A 19,225-nucleotide genomic window follows, 5' to 3' on the forward strand; every position below is an offset into this window, starting at 1 on the left:
ATGTTAATCAACAATTCAAAAGTAATGGCTGTTTTTGATTATTTAATTTTCAATAAATTTTTATTTATTGTTACTTTTGTGAGTTTCAAGTGATTTCAGTGAGAATTGTGGGTTTTTCCTTCTTTAACTGAGGGGTACCAACAATTTTGTCCACGTGTGTAAAACGCCCAACTTTACAGCAGAAATAAACATCTCTATTTTAATGGTGTTCTGTGATAAATATTTTTCGTTCACAGTGAATTCTTTCTTACAATACTGTGAGCAACCACAATGAAGGAAGATCAAGGAAAATTGGAAGCAAGGCTGACAGTTAATGTGTTTGTCAACTTAAACTTCTTTTTTAAAGTACCACTGCTCCAACTTTTACTCATGATATCTATTTTTATCTGTTTGTTTTTCCACTACATTCACAGTTGCCTTCAGTAAAATCTTCAAAGAGCAGCTGCTGCGTCCGACCTTTAGTGAACGAGTGTTGGGCTTGCTGCATAGCTCTGCATCTACATCCACAGTGAGGCCAGAAGAGGGTCAGTATCCTTCAGATGAAGGGCTTGTTGAAACTCCCCCTCCCTCTGACCTTTCCAACATCAGAATTAGGGCTGTTTCAGATAATTTTATAGCTTTCCAAAGCTGACAATGTGATAATACCAACCATTTCGAGCAGCCAACAGATATGCTGGATTTTACCTTCTTTCCAAAATTTTCAGAATTTGTACACTTAACACAACATCAAATCATCAAATCAAACAAATCATCTTTCTATTGTTCGCTCTTCTTTATCCTTCTTGTAATATTTATTGCACACTGGTCATGCTGCTATGAAACTGGTAACCCTCTTTAACACCTCCACCCATTTGTTTCCTCCAACACTTCAACCTCAGCTCCCCTTTTTGTCTCCCTCCTTCCAGCTCCAGTTGGTCCGATAAATGAAAAAGTTTTTGACAAAGACAGCTACATCTCCTACCTTTACTGTGGGCCAATGAGCGTTCAGATGCCGGTGTTTGAGGTGTCGTTCCGTCTGTCAGTCACCCTGGATATCACTGGTGGGTGGAGCTTATATCCCCGGGTGACGGCCTGTGGTTGGTCAGGTTCATCTCTGCCTCCTTGTAACCCCACCCACTGGGCCTCCTCAAGGCCTTATGGGTAAAACGCTCTGCTGCACATGTTGCTGTTTGCTGTTCAGTTGAGCCGTCTGTCTTTGTTAAGCTTCCCGTCTGTCTGTTAAAGCTGATTCTTCATACGTCGTCTTCATATAGTTTTCCTGTGTGAGCAGAAAACAAAAGGTGAAACACTTGATTATTTGCAAAGCCCTCTTTAGTTACAGTAGCATGTGTCTGCAGTTTCAGGGCTGCAGGTGTAGGACTCCCATTCGAGGTTTGTTACGTACTGAACTGGATAACTAAGGGTTTAAGGTACCTAAAGATGGAATCTCTCATGATTGTGATCTTGTGAGAATTCAGTAGCCTGCAAGCCAACTGGTTAGTACACATAAGCAAAGATGACCATGCACATTCATTTTTTAAACAATGTCTCAGCCTGCTTATTGTAGACAGAAGCTAAGTTGGTTGAAAGATAGATAGCCCTGTGTGACACCTTGACTTTCTTTGCAATTTCTCTGTAGGAAAGACCTACATTTTTCAGTGTTATGATGGTCTGTCTCTCTTCCACTGTTAATTGCCTTTTCTATGCCATTTTTATAGCAACACAGTGCAATACTGTTCAACTAATGCTTTCAATGGTATGGTGGCATGATGTGTTCCAACACTACTTTGAAGCCCCGTCCACACGAAGATGAAACGAGGTCTAAACGCATAAGTTTCTTGTCGAATCTGCGTATCATCCACATGAAGACGGCGTTTTGGGGATCTGTAAACGATCATTTTTGAAAACGGGTTCCAGAGTGGAAAGATTTTGAAACGCCGTTTAAGCAGCTCCATGTGTACGGGCGACCCACTGCTTTTCAGAAACGCTTGCGTCATAGTTTCGTATCTTCACTGACACACATGCGCAGTTTCATAACTTCATTGACACGCATGCGCCACACGCGGCCACGACAACAACAATGGCGGCGTACAGTGTAGAAACTGTGCTGATGAAGCTCTCTGTTTACAACTTTTGCCGCAAATGCACATGCCCACAGTTTTTTTCTTCTGTTTGCGCGTGTTTCCGTCATATCGTTACAGCGCCCCAAGAGGTCTGGCATGTGTTTTACAGCGTTTCCATGCATTCGTGGAGACGCACACATTCGTCTTTACGGCGGTCGTTTTTGAAACTGTTCAGCGTTTCGTCTTCGGGTGGACGGGGCCTTATTCCAACAGAGGGGGTTGTAAGTAATAAAGACAAGTTGGGACGCCTGTGGGATTTGGTAGCACCAACTCTCAAGGCTTGATCAACCTCCACTGCTGCAGAACAGCTTTAAGTTAACCCATTTCTTGTTCCCTGAAATGTACATTATTTTTCAGTTTTGGGTAACCTTACATTTTTTTACTCTGACAGTTCACCACTTATCTTTGTACCATTTCAAGCTATTCATTGGACTTGAACTACATGAATTTCAATACACAAAATGGAAGAACTGGGGCTAAAACGTTTGACCAGTAGTGTATGGATTCTCTCCAGCCAGTTTTAGGAACACCTCAGAGTCTCCTCCAGGCTGGATGTACCAGGAAAACCTTCAAAAGAAAGCCCTCAGGAAGCCTCTTCTGTAGATGTCTGAACCTCCTCAGCTAACTCCTTTCAATACAAAGGAGCAGCCACTCTCCTGTGAGCGCTCTTTAGATTTTCAAGCTTCCCAGCAACTCAACAGATGAAACCCATTTCAGTCACATGTGTCTGCGATCTCACTCTTTCGGTCACTACCCAGACCTCATGACCATAGTGGACGGCTGAAATGTAGATCGACTGGTAAATCCCTTTTTTATCAAGGTGGTCAGCGGTGCAATACCACCAACGCTGCATCAATTTATCAATTTCACAACTCACCCTGAACCCAGAAGGAGCAATTAGGTTTCTGGCACGTTGTAAACCAGCAAGATGGCAAGTGTGACATGTGATATCTCAAAAAACCAGCATGGCTTGGCAGTAGCATAATGGAGAGAATGAAAATAAAAAACACTTGAATATGTAAACGCTTAACCAGAGCAATGTGGAACTACATTCAGCACAAACACGCAGGCATTAGCGTGCAAGGAAATAAGTCTGCTGCTGCTGCTAGCTCTTCTAATACTAGCAAAAATGTTACATTCTTTACTGCAGACACTGTGATCCAGCTAAGTCCGAAAAGATGCAGCTCATCACGGCAAAGATTGAGCTAAGTATGCCTCCATTCAGCTTTGTTGAAGGTAAGGGCTTCCATAAGTTCATGTAAACACTGAGCTTGAGTAAAAGATGCGCAAAATGATCACATTCAGACTGGAGCAAAACCAGTGTGGCTCAACTTTCAGACTAGTTGATCAGAGTGAATCAAAATTGCTAACAAAGAAACTGATCACTATGAACAACACTAGTCTTAATTATCAAAAGTTCCTCTAAAGCTGTGCCATGTCGCCGCTTATCACAGAAAATTCCTTCTCAGTTTTCAATGATGTATTTTCTCTAATACGAGGAAACAGGACTTTCTATTAAAAAAAAACCCTGATGCTGTATTCTGAAATGACGTATTTTCAACAAGATTAAAGAAGGAACTGTACTGTCATAATCTTGAGAGGATATATTATAATTTAGTAATCCCTGAACGACAGCGAAAGCTTTGTGTTTACTCCGACTCCAAACCTTCTTTGCCTTGTCACTTAAAATAAGAAATACTTTGTCTCTCGTTTCCATTAACACAATCTGTTAAGCCGAAAACACGCATAAAATCTCAGGGTGACAATACTGGGATGGTGTTTTGTCAGATCGCTGGAATAACAAAGTGGCACTGATGGAAGACAATCGCAGTCATCGGTAAAGAGTGAAACGAAGGGTTATAAAAACATGTTTTTTTCTGTCCCTGCATGCTCTTTGTGATATGATATATCTTTCTGCTATTGGCAAAGAGCACACTTAAACCCAGTCACTCATAGTTATAACGTCGTCAGCCTCACTGAACGGTAATAATTTATTCTTTAATCACTGTCCTGTTGCTGATTTATCTTTTATATTCCTCTGAAAATGAATATTCTCTACAGGGGCTCTACAGTAATGGATATTATAAATCAGACTTCCATGTAGCTGTTTTCCTGATTAGATGCATCACTGCAGTGGTTTTAGTGAACGGCAAATGTGTCATCACTTTCACTTTGAGCTTTAACATGTCAGAATGCGTCTATGACCACTTCCAGAGGTTTGAATAATTAAACATCTGCAGGTCTTGAATATGTATCACTGGATCCTCTGCACTGCTGCTATTCATTTAAATGAATATATTGCAAGTTATATTGCATAAAGTTCAGGGGTTCATGGGAACACCTGCCACATATAAATTAGCTATAAGAGGGATACTACACAACAGTCATGCATAACTGCTTCTCTCTGTGAGTTCAAGTGGATTAAAATGATGCATTTTATCAAGATGGTCTTGAGCACAGACAGCCTTAGCTTCGTGCAGCACATGATGATCCCCCTCAATGTTTGTGCCCTCAACAACAACTTGTACATCATTACTCCTTGTTTACAGTCAATTCATTAACTTCACACTAAATATCTACGGTCCACAAATGAACTGCAAGTTCTGCTCTGCAAGCTAAAAAGGGAGTCAAACCAATGAGATACCAGAAACAGCAGCAGCCTCCCTGTGTGTCAGTTTGTCTGTCCAACAAATCCAAATGACACCCAATAATGTGGGGATGCTCGTTTCCATGGAGATGCAGCATGAGTCATTGTGAGGTTCGTTATGGAGACAAAGGCCCGTGTTGAACATATGATTATAATTAGAGACAGAGAGGGTTCGCCTGGATACCAGCACACAAACACAACAGGGCTGTATCTACTGAAGTATAGTGGACTATATAGAGACATTACATTCTTTTCATCCCATGTTTCAGAGCCCAGCTTCTCCTTTTCATCCATTGTTACTGTTCCAAAAACAGCAGCTTTGCAGAATGAAAATTTCATTTTGAATCCTGTCCTTACTTCTGAGTGAGTAAGCTTATATGCCTACACGACCGTTCAAAAGTTTGGGGTCATCCAGGCAATTTCATGTTTGCCATGAAAACTCACATTTTTATTCATGTGCTAACATAATTGAAAAGGGGTTTTCTAATCATCAATTAGTCTTTCAACACCATTAGCTAACACAGTGTAGCATTAGAACACAGGAGTGATGGTTGCTGGAAATGTTCCTCTGTACCCCTATGGAGATATTCCATTAAAAATCAGTTGTTTCCAGCTAGAATAGTCATTTACCACATTAACAATGTCTACAGTGTATTTCTGATTCATTAATGTTGTCTTCATTTTTAAAAAAAAACTGCTTTTCTTTGAAAAATAAGGACATTTCAAAGTGACCCCAAACTTTTCAATGGTAGTATGTGTCCAACTAAAACTGAAATTCATACTGGTGACAATTTTAACTGTCCCTGGAATCTCATGTATGTAAGGTGTCAGTGGAGTTACACTGTCAGCTATATTAAACATTTAAAGTGAGTGTCACACATCACCAAGAAAAGAATTTCTAAACTGTTCTATAAACAATATAAATTATATTTGGGGTTGGATTCAGGTGAACAAAGCCTCAAAATACTTGCCTTCCCCTAGAACTTGGTTAGTGGCAACAGAAACTACTGTCCTGATTTGTTACCACTAAGTGAAAGATCAATCAGTCAAAAAATCAGCTCTTCAGCTGACTCACACAGATGGTGACGCATCTCTACTTATGATCAGTGTAGTTGCTGGATGCTGGATATAAAATAAAAAATCTTCTGACTCATTCCATACGTGGTTGTTGCTGTGTGATGGAGCACCACTGTTTGTTTTCCTTGAAGCTTAACCAGCTTTTATATTTTGTAAAAATAGAATAATTTCTTCTGATGTTACTGGAGGAGCTCTTTACTTCAAGGATGCCAACGTACCTCTAATAGGAAAAAAACCTCTCATTCTGCGTGTAGTCCTTGACAGGGGTATAGTAGTCAGCAAGGAACTTTTACAATACTGGCATTAAAATCACTAGCCTGCTGTTGATGGAATAAATAGCTTGACAGAGTATGACTATATACACTGCTGTTCAAAAGTTTGGGGTCACTTAGAAATGTCCGATAAAACATATAAGAGCAAAGCTATTACTATGAAGGATGGGACATATTTTGAATTTAAAAGCCTCATATAGATGATACTGCTCACTGTTTTTACTGTACTTGACTTACGGTGCAGAAAAGTAGGGTAACACATATTACACTCAGTCAAAATATGACAAATAACCCTATCACAATAGTATATAATGTGGGATATAGTGAGCACACTAATATATTTTTTTCCAAAGCAAATACTTTGAAATTTAAAGATTTAGTTAATTTTAGAACTGTGCAAATAATGTTTAAAGCAAGCCACAACAAAGTCCCTGATAACATACAATAATTGTTCAGAAGTAGAGCTGCACATTATGAATCAAGAAGAAATATTCAACTTCAATATGTGGGATAAACTTATGGAACAGTCTGGATGAGGATTTAAAAATGAGTACAACTGAAAAACATTTTGATGTGGGAATGTAAATGTGTTCTGGAGTTTTTAAAGAGGTAGAAAAGTAAAAGGTTCGATGTAAACAGGAAACAGTGAGATATGAGATGTACAGATATTTCGTGGGAAGAAGTTGAGTTAATATTCATCCTACTCATTTTCACACATTATTTGCAATGTGTTTTATTCTTTTTTGCCTTCATGATACTGTGGCATGTCTGAAATAAATTAAAATAAATGAAAAGCTGTCCATTCACTATTGTGATCTGCATAGTTACACTACTGTTCAAAAGTTTGGGATCCCTCAGACAATTTCATGTTTTCCATGAAAACTCACACTTTTATTCATGTGCTAACATAACTGCACAAGGGTTTTCTAATCATCAATTAGCCTTTCAACACCATTAGCTAACACAGTGTAGCATTAGAACACAGGAGTGATGGTTGCTGGAAATGTTCCTCTGTACCCCTATGGAGATATTCCATTAAAAATCAGCTGTTTCCAGCTAGAATAGTCATTAAGCACATTAACAATATCTACACTGTATTTCTGATTCATTTAATGTTATCTTCATTAAAGAAAAACTGCTTTTTTTTCTTTTTTTTTAAAAAAAGGACATTTCCAAGTGACCCCAAACTTTTCAATGGGAGTGTACATTTCTGGGCATGTGCACATCCGGCTTCAATGGAGATTGAATGCAGAAATACCAATCAAGCTTTAGATGGTGTTACCTCTTTGTCTTATAAACAATGACCTAAAAAGCACAGATTGAAGCCTCATGAAGTTCCTGAATGAACCCTCATAAATACTATAAAGCTGATATATATTTATATTTGGTTAATTGTGCAAAGATTCAAAATTGCGTTTCCCTTCATGACAAGTTAGACTTGTGAAGGCAATCATTCCATCCATGCAGGAGGTGAAAGTTTCCTTCACAACCAATAAACAAACAGTAGTTCATTTCTTTTTAATGGAGCTGTAATTCAGCAGTGAATCACATCACTCCTAAAACTGTCATCAAAATCTCTGCAGTGGAGATTTTGCACCAGACAAATAGATGAACAGACAAAGGAACGGAAGGAAATTGTTCCGTGGTCTTCCCATCAGTTTGAAAAAGCTCACACAAAGTCTTTTCTCTCCAAATACTCTGAATGCTGACTCCCCTGCCCACCCACAGTCTGTTGGCCGCTTCACCCTGTTCTTATCTGTGAAAAAAACAAAGCCACTGCCTCCTGTTGGATAAAGAGCTGCAGTTTTTCAAGGATTTCTACAGCGATCGGTGGAGGAAATGGGCTGCTTTTAAAACAAGCAAAAACGTTCAACGTCTGCGAAAGTCAGATAGAAAGTACAACGAAACGTCATGTTTTTATTCCTGCTTCCAACGCGGTTCGTTTGGAATGACAGAGAAACAATAAAAATGAGTGTTTACTGTCTGTCTCGACTCGCCTTTGAACTCATTCACTCCTCTCTGTTTGCCCTGCCTTCCCTCTTACGCCCTCCTTCTCTCCCGTCCATCCTGGCAAACAGAGAGGGAGCGAAGGGTGAATTAATAAAGGAGTGAAAGTGGAGCACAACTCCCTGAGGTCCGCCTTTTCTGGGACGCTCACACAGAGAAAGAGATACACGCTCACACACTCACACAAACGACAACACAATCTACATGAAGACCCTGACACACACAGATAAATGTGAGGCCTACATGGCTTTAGATGAGAAGAGGAGGAGACACAGAGCGACGACTCTCCATACAGCCCATCATCTGCATGCACGTAAGAGAGAGATGAGGAGGGAGGAGAGGGGGAGTGAAGGGAGGAGAAGAGTGAGGAAGACAAAGGAGGAAGAGGAGGGAGGGCAAGAGCCACGTGAGGACGGATGGATGAAGAGTGTCGCCCGAGGCGGTGGAACTCACAATGGTCCCATATTCCCTGTGATTCCTCCTCTCCTCTTTCCTTTCACTTCTTCTTTCCCTCTTTTCTTCACCTTCCTCGCCTCTTCCCTTCATTCTCAGCTTTTTTTGTCTATTTATTTTTCTTTTCATTCATCTTCTCCCCTTTTACTTTAAATTTCGCTTCTTCTCTGCTCCCCCACTCATCCTTTCTTTATTCTGCTTCTTTTCTCTCCCTTCATCTTTTCATTTCATCTTTCTCTTCCTTTTTCTCTCCTCTCTTACCCACTTTTCTATTATTCTTCTCACCCTCTTCTTTCTTCTTAGTATTTCTTGTCTTTTTCAAGTTCCTCCTCCTCCTTTTCCTATCTATCCCTTTATTTCCCTACCTCCTCTTCCCTTTATTCCTTTCCTTTAATTTTAATAATTTCATTCCCGTGCCTTTCTTCTCCCTCTTCTGCTCATTTCTTTCCTTTTCTTTCATCTCATCTTTCCATTTTCTCTCTTCTCCCCTCATCTTCTTTCTCCTGTCTATTTTTCTCCTCCTTTCTCCTTTTCTTTTCTTTCATATCTGCTTGCTTTTCTTTTTCTCCTCTCTTCTCCTTTCTCCCCCTCCGTTTCTTTTCCTTTCTTCGACTTTCTCTTTCCCTTCATTTCTTTCCTCCCCTCTCCTTATCTCTTCTTTCATCTCTTCACCTCCTCTCTCTTTTACTTTCTACTCCTTTCCTTTCATCCTTCCCATTTTTGTCTTCTCATTTTTGTCCTTTTCCCCTTCTTTTGTCTTCTGCTCTTCCTATCCTTATTTTTTTCTTCTTTTAGTCTTTTCCACTCTTGTCCTCCTTCCTTCCTTTACCTTCGAATTCTTTCATTTTCTTTCATTGTATTTCTTCATTCTTTCCCTTTTCTTTTTTCCCTTATTCCTTATTTGCCGACTTCCATTTTCTTCCATCTTCCTTTTTCCTTCCCTTTCTCCCCATTTTCTTTCACTCTGTCTTTTCTCTGGTTCCTCCTCTCCTCCTCCACTTCTTAATGGTACATTTTAATACAAAGTTTAGGCATCTTCCCTGTCAGCAAAAATCCGAGGATGAGTCACTCTCTGGTTGGGCTGCAAACGCAAAATAAACAGTTTGTATTGACAGGTTGCTTTACAGTCAGGAAGGGATGTATTGTTAATTAATGGCCTACAACAACAAAACATGTTGACAATTAAGCCTCCTTTAGTGAGGAAAAAAAAGCCCCCCAGGAGTTTCATTGTAATTCAAAGCGTTGTAGTGGGCACAGTCAGGCACTGGGGATAAAGCCAGCAACTCTTCGACTACTCTCTGGATTTCCTCACAGATCTGCCAACTAGTGAGCTTTTCCTCCCTCTGCTCCATCCATCTTTCCTCCCTCTGCCCATCTCTTTGTTCTCATCTCCTCTTCCAAGCCATATGTTAACCAAAACAAAGAGAGAGAATGAATGAAGTTAGCTGAATGAACCAGTAGGTGAAAGTAAACAAATGAACGTCAGAATGGTTAAATGTTTAGGGTTACCAAAGCTGTGAAAGTTAATTAAATTCTCCTTTGTTTCTGAACATCTTGTCACCAATGACGGGTTGATTTTTTTTTCCTTTAATAAATTGCTGTGAAATGTTGATGCAGGTTGACGTGGGCTAATGATGGCAGAGGAAAATAAAGATGGAAAACATCAGTTAACTTTTTTACACAAAACAAGCTTGGTATTTAATTCTTAAAAATCACTGGAAATGTCCAATTAAAAGAGTCATCTACACTTTGAATATTTGGCACATTTCTGAAAAGCGGGTCATGTGCTGCACAAACATGTCTAATTACTGACAAAAAAAATGGTTTAAAACAGCCACTTTGTGAAATGCACACAAAAAATCAACATCCCTGATGGTGAATATTAAAACACTGAAGTTATCTTAAGAAGTGCGTCACAGTGAGGGATTCCAAGGTGGCAGAGTAGCACAAAAACTAGATATTGTTTATGTAATGAAACTTAATCTGAGTGTTAAAAAAATTAGAAATAAGGAGAATAAACAACAAATGCAAACATGGGATTTAAACCCCATTCCCTATAAATAATACAGATCTAAAACAGGATTAATCTTTATGGTAAGCTATGTACATGTACTTGTACAGTTTATTATGTCTACAGTTATGATGGTAACATCCTATACTTTATTACTCCGCTTAGGAGTGTGGCGGAGTTATGTGTCAATCGGCGTTGGTTTGTCCTTCCGTCTGTTTGTCTGTCTGTGCACAACATTATTCAAAAACTGACATACGGAATTGGAAGAAATTTTCAGGGAAGGTCAGAAATGACACAAGGACCAACTGATTAGATTTTGGCAGTGATGTGGCTTATAATCTGGATCCACAGATTTGCTAAAGATTTCTTTATCATTGCGAGATGCAACACAGCGTCACTGTAAATATGACAACAAGTGAACGCTACATCAGCTGCCTGCTGACGATCACATGATCGCGATCTCACTACAAATCCACTACTGTTGATTTATCAGGGCTTATCTGTCAGAAATGATACAAGGAACAATTGATTAAATTGTGGGGGGTGTTTCTGAGCCCCATCAATTCCTGCCACCTGCTACATATTTAGGTCATGCGATCCGGTATCCATACATAACATACACATGCATAACACATTCCTGTGCTCAGTGCAAGGTCAGTTTCTTTGTGGGGACTTCTATATTAAATGGCCACATTCTATGATGCTGTAATTTTTGATCATTGATAACTAATAAACAAATGCTGCAATTCTGACCATACCATATGGGGGAATGAACAGCCTTGGTGGAGTGCTGTGCTCTCTGAGTGTTTTTCTAGTTCTAATATGGTATCATGACATTAGGCAGTGTGGTGGCGCTTACATGTCTAATTGTAATGTCAAGACAAACAATGCTATGAGATTTTGAGATATTTCAGTCTAAACTCTGTCCTCACTCCATTGAATACCAGTGAGGTATCAAGCCTAAGCAATACGTCAATATGAACAAAAGTTTTGATTTCTAAAGTTAGAAGACAGAGTAAGAAACCCCTAGTGCTTGGAGAGGACTTGAGGACAGCTTCAGAAAAAGCAAGTAAATGAACCTGTTTCTTTAGTCAGAAATTAGTCTCATATAGCCAGACTATTCTCTATGGTCTGGCAGCACTTCATTATCATTCTGCTGTAGGGGGAAAAATACTCCGTTAAACCAATCACAGCGGTTTCGAGCAGGGCTAAGAACAGTTTGAACTGTTTTTTATTCACCACATAAAGTGTCTTTGTAAGGTACTGGACCACTATGTGCTGCCATAACAGCTTTAATGCACCTTGGCACGGATTCTCTGAACTCTACTGGAGGGATGAACACAGTTATTACCAAAAGATATTCCCTTATGTGGCGTTGCCATGATGGTGGTGGAGAATGCTATTTAGCATAGTGACAGATGATCTGGATGATCATTTTTATACTTTTCAAACCACTCAGTGACCCCTCGAACCCTATGGACATGGAATTATCATCCTGGAAGAGATCACTCCCATCAGGATAGAAATGTTTCATCATAGGAAAGAGATGATCATTTCAAACGTGAGCTTGATTTGCAGTGACTCTCCCCTCTGAGGTGACAAATGGACTCAAGCAATGGAAGTAAAATGCCCCCCACAGCATAACAGTGCCACCAGATGTCCTCACTGTGGGGGTCAAAGGTTCAGGTTTTTCCTTTAATTTGCTGTCCATCTGTATATACACCTCACAAATCTTACGTGGAGTAAACAACACAAATGCACAAAAGCAACTTCAATCTGCAGCTGATTTGTCAGGAGGTCAGGAGTCAATTTCAAAACTGCAGCTTGAGGTTTGCAGTGTGGAAGTCAGTTGAAAGTAAACTTTTTTTTTATTTATCTGCCCCTGGAGGTGCATTCAACCTAAAATAAAGCTTCACATTAAATGTCATTAATATGCAAGAAAGCAGCATCAGCAAGAAAAAAATAAAATAAACGAGAAGGAAGAGGAAGACAGCCATGACAGAAACTGAAAGATTAACTGCACAAATCAGTCGCAAGATGAAGCTGCTTGTGTGTTACTTTTATTTTCTGTTTTCTATTAACATTATCTGTCATGTCACGTATGATGCAAGACGAGGAGATGGAAAAGAGGAAGCAGGTGCAGAGTGGAGCGGGCAGGCAGGAATAGATCTGGCAATTTATTGAGAATCAAAAACAATCTTACATCCAGGTGGCTGGCAGGCAGTCAGCACAAGTGTGTGAGTGGCAATCTATTAAAGGTATAAATACACTGTGGCTGACTGGGAGTGGGGAAGATGAGAGGTAGGTGTGGCAGTCAGGTGACACAGGGAGAGTCACGGGGTGTGAATGAGGTGTGACATCAGACAGGAGTGAAACAATGAAACAAAACAGGACATGAATAGGAACTATTATCACTGAACAAAGAATGTTGGCGTTCCTCACTAAAAATAAGAAATCATCTAAAAGCTTTGCAGTCATGGTAATGCTCAAAATGCTTCTCTCCTGCTCCCTGTGCTCGCATAAAGCGTAATTAGTCACAGCCAAACTCCCAATAAAGCTGTTTTCATTACATATGTCTCTTTTTCTCTTTCCAGATGACAGAATTAATATGAAACAGAATCTTAAATGAAGCCCACTGAGACAGCATGCTCACTAGCAGTCTCTTCCAAGCTGCCGCTCCGCTAAAATCTTAATTTTATACCCGTCACGTTGTCTGACAAACGCACCATATACACAAGTTAACGACGACTGCTGGGCAACATTTTGATAGAATTCAAAGCTGCTACCAAAGTCAGGAATCAATTTCACAACAAAGAGAAAAGACGTTTCTTTAGCTGCTCTGTGCCTTTTCATTTTGTCGAGGGCTTTGATAGAACCTTGGAGTTCTTCTGGGACTCCTACTGGCTTAAAAAATACCCCCTCTGATTTTATTTGCATTTATCAAATTGGTGTTTCAAATTTAAATATGTTTGCATTTCATAGTGTCCATAAAATTTCTGTGTATACAAAAAAATCATACAATGACAAAGTTTGTCAGAATAAAGGTTCACTCATTTTGCTTTCTGGGGGAAAATTTACTGGTCAGATTAACTGAATAACTGTTAACAAAGTCAACAGATTAACTGATGGTAATGGAGTCATTAGTGGCGGTCTTAATCTTTGACCATTTTCGATGAGAACCGTCGGTTGTGTTGTTTTTTGGAAACATTTCTCAAGTCTCAGTAGGTTTGTATAATGGATTTTACAATCATGTTAGAGTTAAGATGCTTTCAGAGAATGAGGGCCAAGTTTGTCACAACCAAAGCCTGTTTGTTCTCTCCATAATATCAATAATTCACTCTGCCTTTGAAACATCCTCTCACATTCATCAAGTAACAAACAAGACAAGCTGATCTGAAATGATGACAGTATCTGGTCCTGAAACATTACAGATTAAACAGTCATAAAACATGAAGGCATGACTTTGAGCTTTCCATCCTCAAAAAAGACGGAATGTTTGCCTCGACTCCGCGTAGTGGCCAAAAGTGGAATAAGAAACTGTTAGAATACAGTCAGATGAATGTGATAATGCCAGAGAAAGGATGAAAAGACACCTACAGGAAACAAAACTCAATAGAGCATAAAATAAAGACTGAGAACAGATTTAGGAACGCTCTCTGGTTGTTTTTTTTAAATGTCACTGAGAAATAATTTCACACGCACATGCATATAAGCACAACTTATTAAAGAAAGACAAAAACAGACCAAACAACAGAAAGACAGATGACATCAGAGAGAAGAAGAAATACAAGAAGAGAGAAATAGAGCAAGAAGTAAAAGATGTAGGGGAAGAAGTGAAAGAAAAAAGAGCTAGAAGCAGCGAGAGGGAGAAAGAAAGAGAGCCTCTTGCAGAAGCCCAGGGGGTATCCTGCTATCCCAGAATGCCTTGCTCTAACCTACTTTGGTATTTCTGTTTCCGTCTTTGTCTCTGCAGCGCTCTGAGTGGGCTAGCTACCCCGTACACACCAGATCTGAGCGAGTTTTGTACGTGTGTGTGTGTGTGTGTGTCTGTGTTCTTAGATTTCTATCATCCTGAAATTAATAGGAACATGCATGTGTCTGTGTGTGAATATGAGTTGAGGACCTACACTGCTGCAAGCATTTGATCACCGACATTAACACTTCTATAAATCACTGTTTTCACTTGTATGACTGCAGCTCTGTATGTGTGTCAGTAATATAACTCAGTCCGGCTGTATATATTTTGTGTGTTTTTGTGAGTATGTATGGGTGAATGAGTGTGTGTGTGTGTGTGTGTTGGAGAACAGTGCGGGCTGAGTGGGCAGCCTGACAACCAGCTCAGCAACACTCTGTTACCATGGAAACTAATGAGAGGAGCATGGAAGAGAAGAGTGTGATGGAGAGAGGAAGTTTTATCTATCTATCTATCTATCTATCTATCTATCTATCTATCTATCTATCTATCGCCAGAATTGTTATAGATTTTCATAGTTTGACCATTAAAGGTAGTCAGCTGTAGATAGTCGACTATCTGTAGAAATACCGTTGTAGCGTTAAACATTTAGCATTCAGGGTTACTTTAACTGTTGACTGAAACAGATCATTTTCTTACATTAAATCAGATGTTGCAAAAACTGACTGAAATATCAGAAAAAGCCACACTTTGCAGATAAAAACACAGTTGCAAACCCTGGCTTGAGCAGAAATCAAGGCAATATTTCCACACTATCGAGCGCGCTGTCCAAATTACAATCATTCTTGAACACCCTCTCTAGTGAAAATGGTGTTTTATATATGCTAAAAGAAGCATCATGAGCAGTTTGAATATGTATGGCTGAATTTCTCCAAAGTTACAACTTGATAAAACATTCACGACTGGAGTTGTCGCATCAACTAGAAGCTGTGATAATATCATACGACTGTGGCAGTAGTCAGCAGTTACTGGTGAAGGGAACAATATAGATATTGGCGTATAAATCATATAGGGAGGTTCTCTTTCTCAGATCACGGCAACAACTGATTAGAGGAACCGTGTGCCCATAGGCCAAGGACATGCCAGTGCACCAATGAAGAGAAAGCTAAGTCCAAATCACGGCTTCTCTCCAACAGTTTTAGACAATAAGACTGTAGCACATTCCGTAAAAAGACTCTGTCCACATTGAACTTCATCCATTCCTGGGAAGACGCCTACAGATTAACATTTTGTTGACTGTAGTCCTCTCAACTAGCCTAGCCGCGCTAGACCCATGTTCTGAAGACGCAAGGGTCTAGGCACGCTCGACAGGGAGGGAGGCGGGCTAAAAGGTTGTCTATCAAATCACTCTGCAAGCAATTGGGTAGGTATACAACCAATCAGCGCAACGAATAGGCTCCTAGAGCGCCGGAAATCAGAGGATGCGGTAGTTCGGTGAAGCCTTATTTATACAGTCAATGGGTGAAGCTCAAGTATATTACAGACATGTTAACAGAAAGATTATTCAGAATCGGTGCTAATGGAGCTCAACGACTCTTGTCGTTTTTGTTGTCGACCCTGGCAGAGAATTCAATTTGTTGCCGTGGGTTGTCTAGCATGGCTAGGCTAGTTGTTTCCGGTTGTTTCTGTCAGAATCGTCGCGCCTCTGTCGTTACTTAGTTACGCCCGCCTTCTGACTCTACACTTCATGGTGATTCGTCCAGCCAGTTTTAGGAGCATCCAACCTCAAGCCTTTTGGAGGGAAACTAGACCCACCCTGGCAGAGAATTAAATTCGTTGCCGTGGGTTGTCTAGCGCGGCTAGGCTATCTCTCAACAGTAATGGTCCTTGATATCAATATAATTCTACATTGCAGAATAAACAGCTGTAGCCCTATATACTGCAGTCAATTCCGCCTGAAATTTCTACTGAAGTTCGCGAATATCCATCCATCCATTCTCTATACACCGCTTTATCCTCACTAGGGTTGCGGGGGGTGCTGTAGCCTATCTCAAAATATGGGACGCACAGCACGAGGCGCACGTTCACGAAAACTAGCTATTTGTGGATTGTTTACTGATTTCAAGACATGTTTTGGACAAAATATTTTACTGGCTTGTTTTGTCTGGATATCCAAGGTTGGATTATGGCCGTTTTTTGTGGAATATTTTCATCTGTGACTAGTTATAAGCCTTCAAAGGTGAGTTGTGCTGTTTACGGTATTTGTTGCTGGTTGGACAAATGTGTTTATATTACCCGCAGTGGTAATCACATCTGAAAGTGGTTTATACCGGCGGATTCATGAGAATCTAAGCTTTCCATGGGTGTATAGTGTTTGTATAATCGCGTTTGCAGCTTCAGACATTTAAGGAAATGCTTATGCAGATCTCAAAGCGTCCCGCGGGCGGGCCGGTGAAGTGCAACGGGTTGAGAAAAGTTGCCTGTATTCTATCTCAAAAAACAAACACAATCAACACTAGTGACATTCATAGTGTTTGAGTAGAGTTGTAGGTGAGCTGGCGTGTTGGTGTGCAGTTTATTCGGACAGATGTGCTGAAAAAGAGGCATGGAAGCAATGGTGTAGTGGCATAGAAGCAATTTTACGGCACAAAGGGATTATTTTCGGGGCCGTGGGGGTCTGGGGCTCATCCCAGGTGACAGGTACCTGGTCCATCACAGAGCTAACATAAAAATACAAATGACCATGCAACCTCACACCTACAGCCAATTTAGATTCAGCAAATAGTCACCCATGCATGTCTTGGGGAGAAAGCTGAAGCACTCAGATAAAAAGCCCACACAGACACATGGAGAGCAAACTCCCCAAAGAAAGGCCTCAGCCAGGTTCAAACCCTTCTGGCTGTGAGTCAGCAATGCAAGCCACAGCACCACCATGCAGCTGACATTCTGCAAACTGCACAAGTGAATTAACAGCAAACATACATTCAAACAATCAACCTTGGGGTGTTTTCGTTGCATAGATTATATCAGATGATTGGTCCCGAATTCATCCTACAGCATGACAATGAGGCCAAACATTCGGCCAGAGTCATGAAAAACCATTTTCAGACACAAGAAGAACAAGGAGTCCTGCAGCCTGTGGTAAGACTCCCACAGAGCCCTGATCTCAACATCATGAAGTCAGATTACATGAAGAGAAAGAAGACACCGAGACAGCAGAAATCCACAGAAGTGCTGTAGCAGGTTCTTCAAAATGCTTGGAACAACATATCTAGGAGACCTGGGGCACCGGGTATTGATTTGATTTAGTTTTTTCAGTTTTCTGCACTGTGGATGACGTTGACGGATAAATAAAAACTACCCATGGCTCCTTTTCTAAAAGCATCTTCACTTTGTACATCTCAGCTGCAGCTCTAGAACTGAGCTCACAATAGGATCTGTAGTTATCTGACTGCCCCTAAACTTTTTATATAATCAATAACAGATTGAATTCAACAGCTTTTTTGGGGGGGATTTTATGCTATCTTTCTTTTCATCTCATAGATGACATTATAGTTTGATGGTTTCTGCATGATTGAGAGATTGTTCAAACTGGGTTGAAAATAAAGCAAATCTGCAACCCTAATAATCTTACCCAGTACCTGTGTCTACCACCAACACTTATCCTAACCCTAGAATAAGTTTTAGTAAGTCTCTACCCTAAAACAAATGATTAACCACGTGGAGGCGAACAGGAGGCGAGTCCTCACAATGTGATCTCTGTTACAGCTTCAGGCACACATGTGACATCCAACACTGGAATCAGGGCTCCACCTGCTGCATGCTGAGGAACACTCACACACATTTGTACTTCTATCCTTGAGAGGCCTTTCATTGACATTATGCATTCCCAAACCCCTTATCCCAACCTAAACCTGAACCTCTAACCTCAAACCAAGTGTTACACCTCACACCCTTTAGTGATTCGTCCCACAGTGAGGACCAGTCACCCTGACCCTCATCCCAAGGTTCAAAACTCAAATTAGTCCTCATAAGAATAGACCTGCAAATGCTCACACACACACACACAGCTGTCAAAGCTCTCCTCCTCCACTGAACAGGAAGCCAGTTTCCTAACAGCAGGCCAGTGCAGTGCAAATCCCCATGGAGACTGAGGATGCTCACACACATGCGGTTTAAAGCCTTTAATCTGTCATAATGATCGAACATTTTATGCTTCTCCGCAATCAGTTACCACAGACTCATTAACACACAAATCCACAACAGTGTTAAATTCAAATGAACTTCTCCAAACTGTCAACCACATCACGTGACTCCTGACTCTCCGTACGGATCAGTTTCTGCTCCGTTCAGCTGTTGTTGTAACATGCTGCAATCTGTAACCGTTAAACCCTCCACTCAGCTCCATATACAGACACATAAGTTTTAACACGAGCATGGAAGCAAATGTGTTACCAACATAAACATATTTCCTGTCTACTGACCCCTATGTATTGTGTTATTTGTGCTGCGCAACTGAGCATAACTCCATTACCCCTCTGACCGAGGACCTCACACCTTCCTTCCTTTTTGTATTAGTTGTTACAACAGCAACAACATGAACCACGGCTAAATGATTTTGGCAATAAAAACATCTTTTGTAAGATGCTTTTACTGAGCATTTATTGTTTCTAAAAATGTATCTTTCCAGGATGTATCAATTCATTGAAGTATTAAGGCCTGAGAGAGGTTTTACAAGCATAA

The 19,225-nt window shown here is 40.4% G+C and overlaps 1 protein-coding gene across 1 annotated transcript in view; it reads right to left on the reverse strand.

Moving 5' to 3' along the window:
• Positions 1–19,225, reverse strand: part of lrrc7 (leucine rich repeat containing 7) — a 171,556-nt gene that overhangs the window by 132,337 nt on the left and 19,994 nt on the right. The window contains exon 2 of the mRNA XM_051946959.1: positions 962–1,258. The gene's annotated coding sequence lies outside the window, so the exon portion shown is untranslated. The remainder of the gene's footprint in view (positions 1–961; positions 1,259–19,225) is intronic.

This window comes from Acanthochromis polyacanthus, chromosome 4, assembly GCF_021347895.1.
Source record: "Acanthochromis polyacanthus isolate Apoly-LR-REF ecotype Palm Island chromosome 4, KAUST_Apoly_ChrSc, whole genome shotgun sequence".
In the NCBI taxonomy this organism is placed as follows: Eukaryota; Metazoa; Chordata; class Actinopteri; family Pomacentridae; genus Acanthochromis; species Acanthochromis polyacanthus.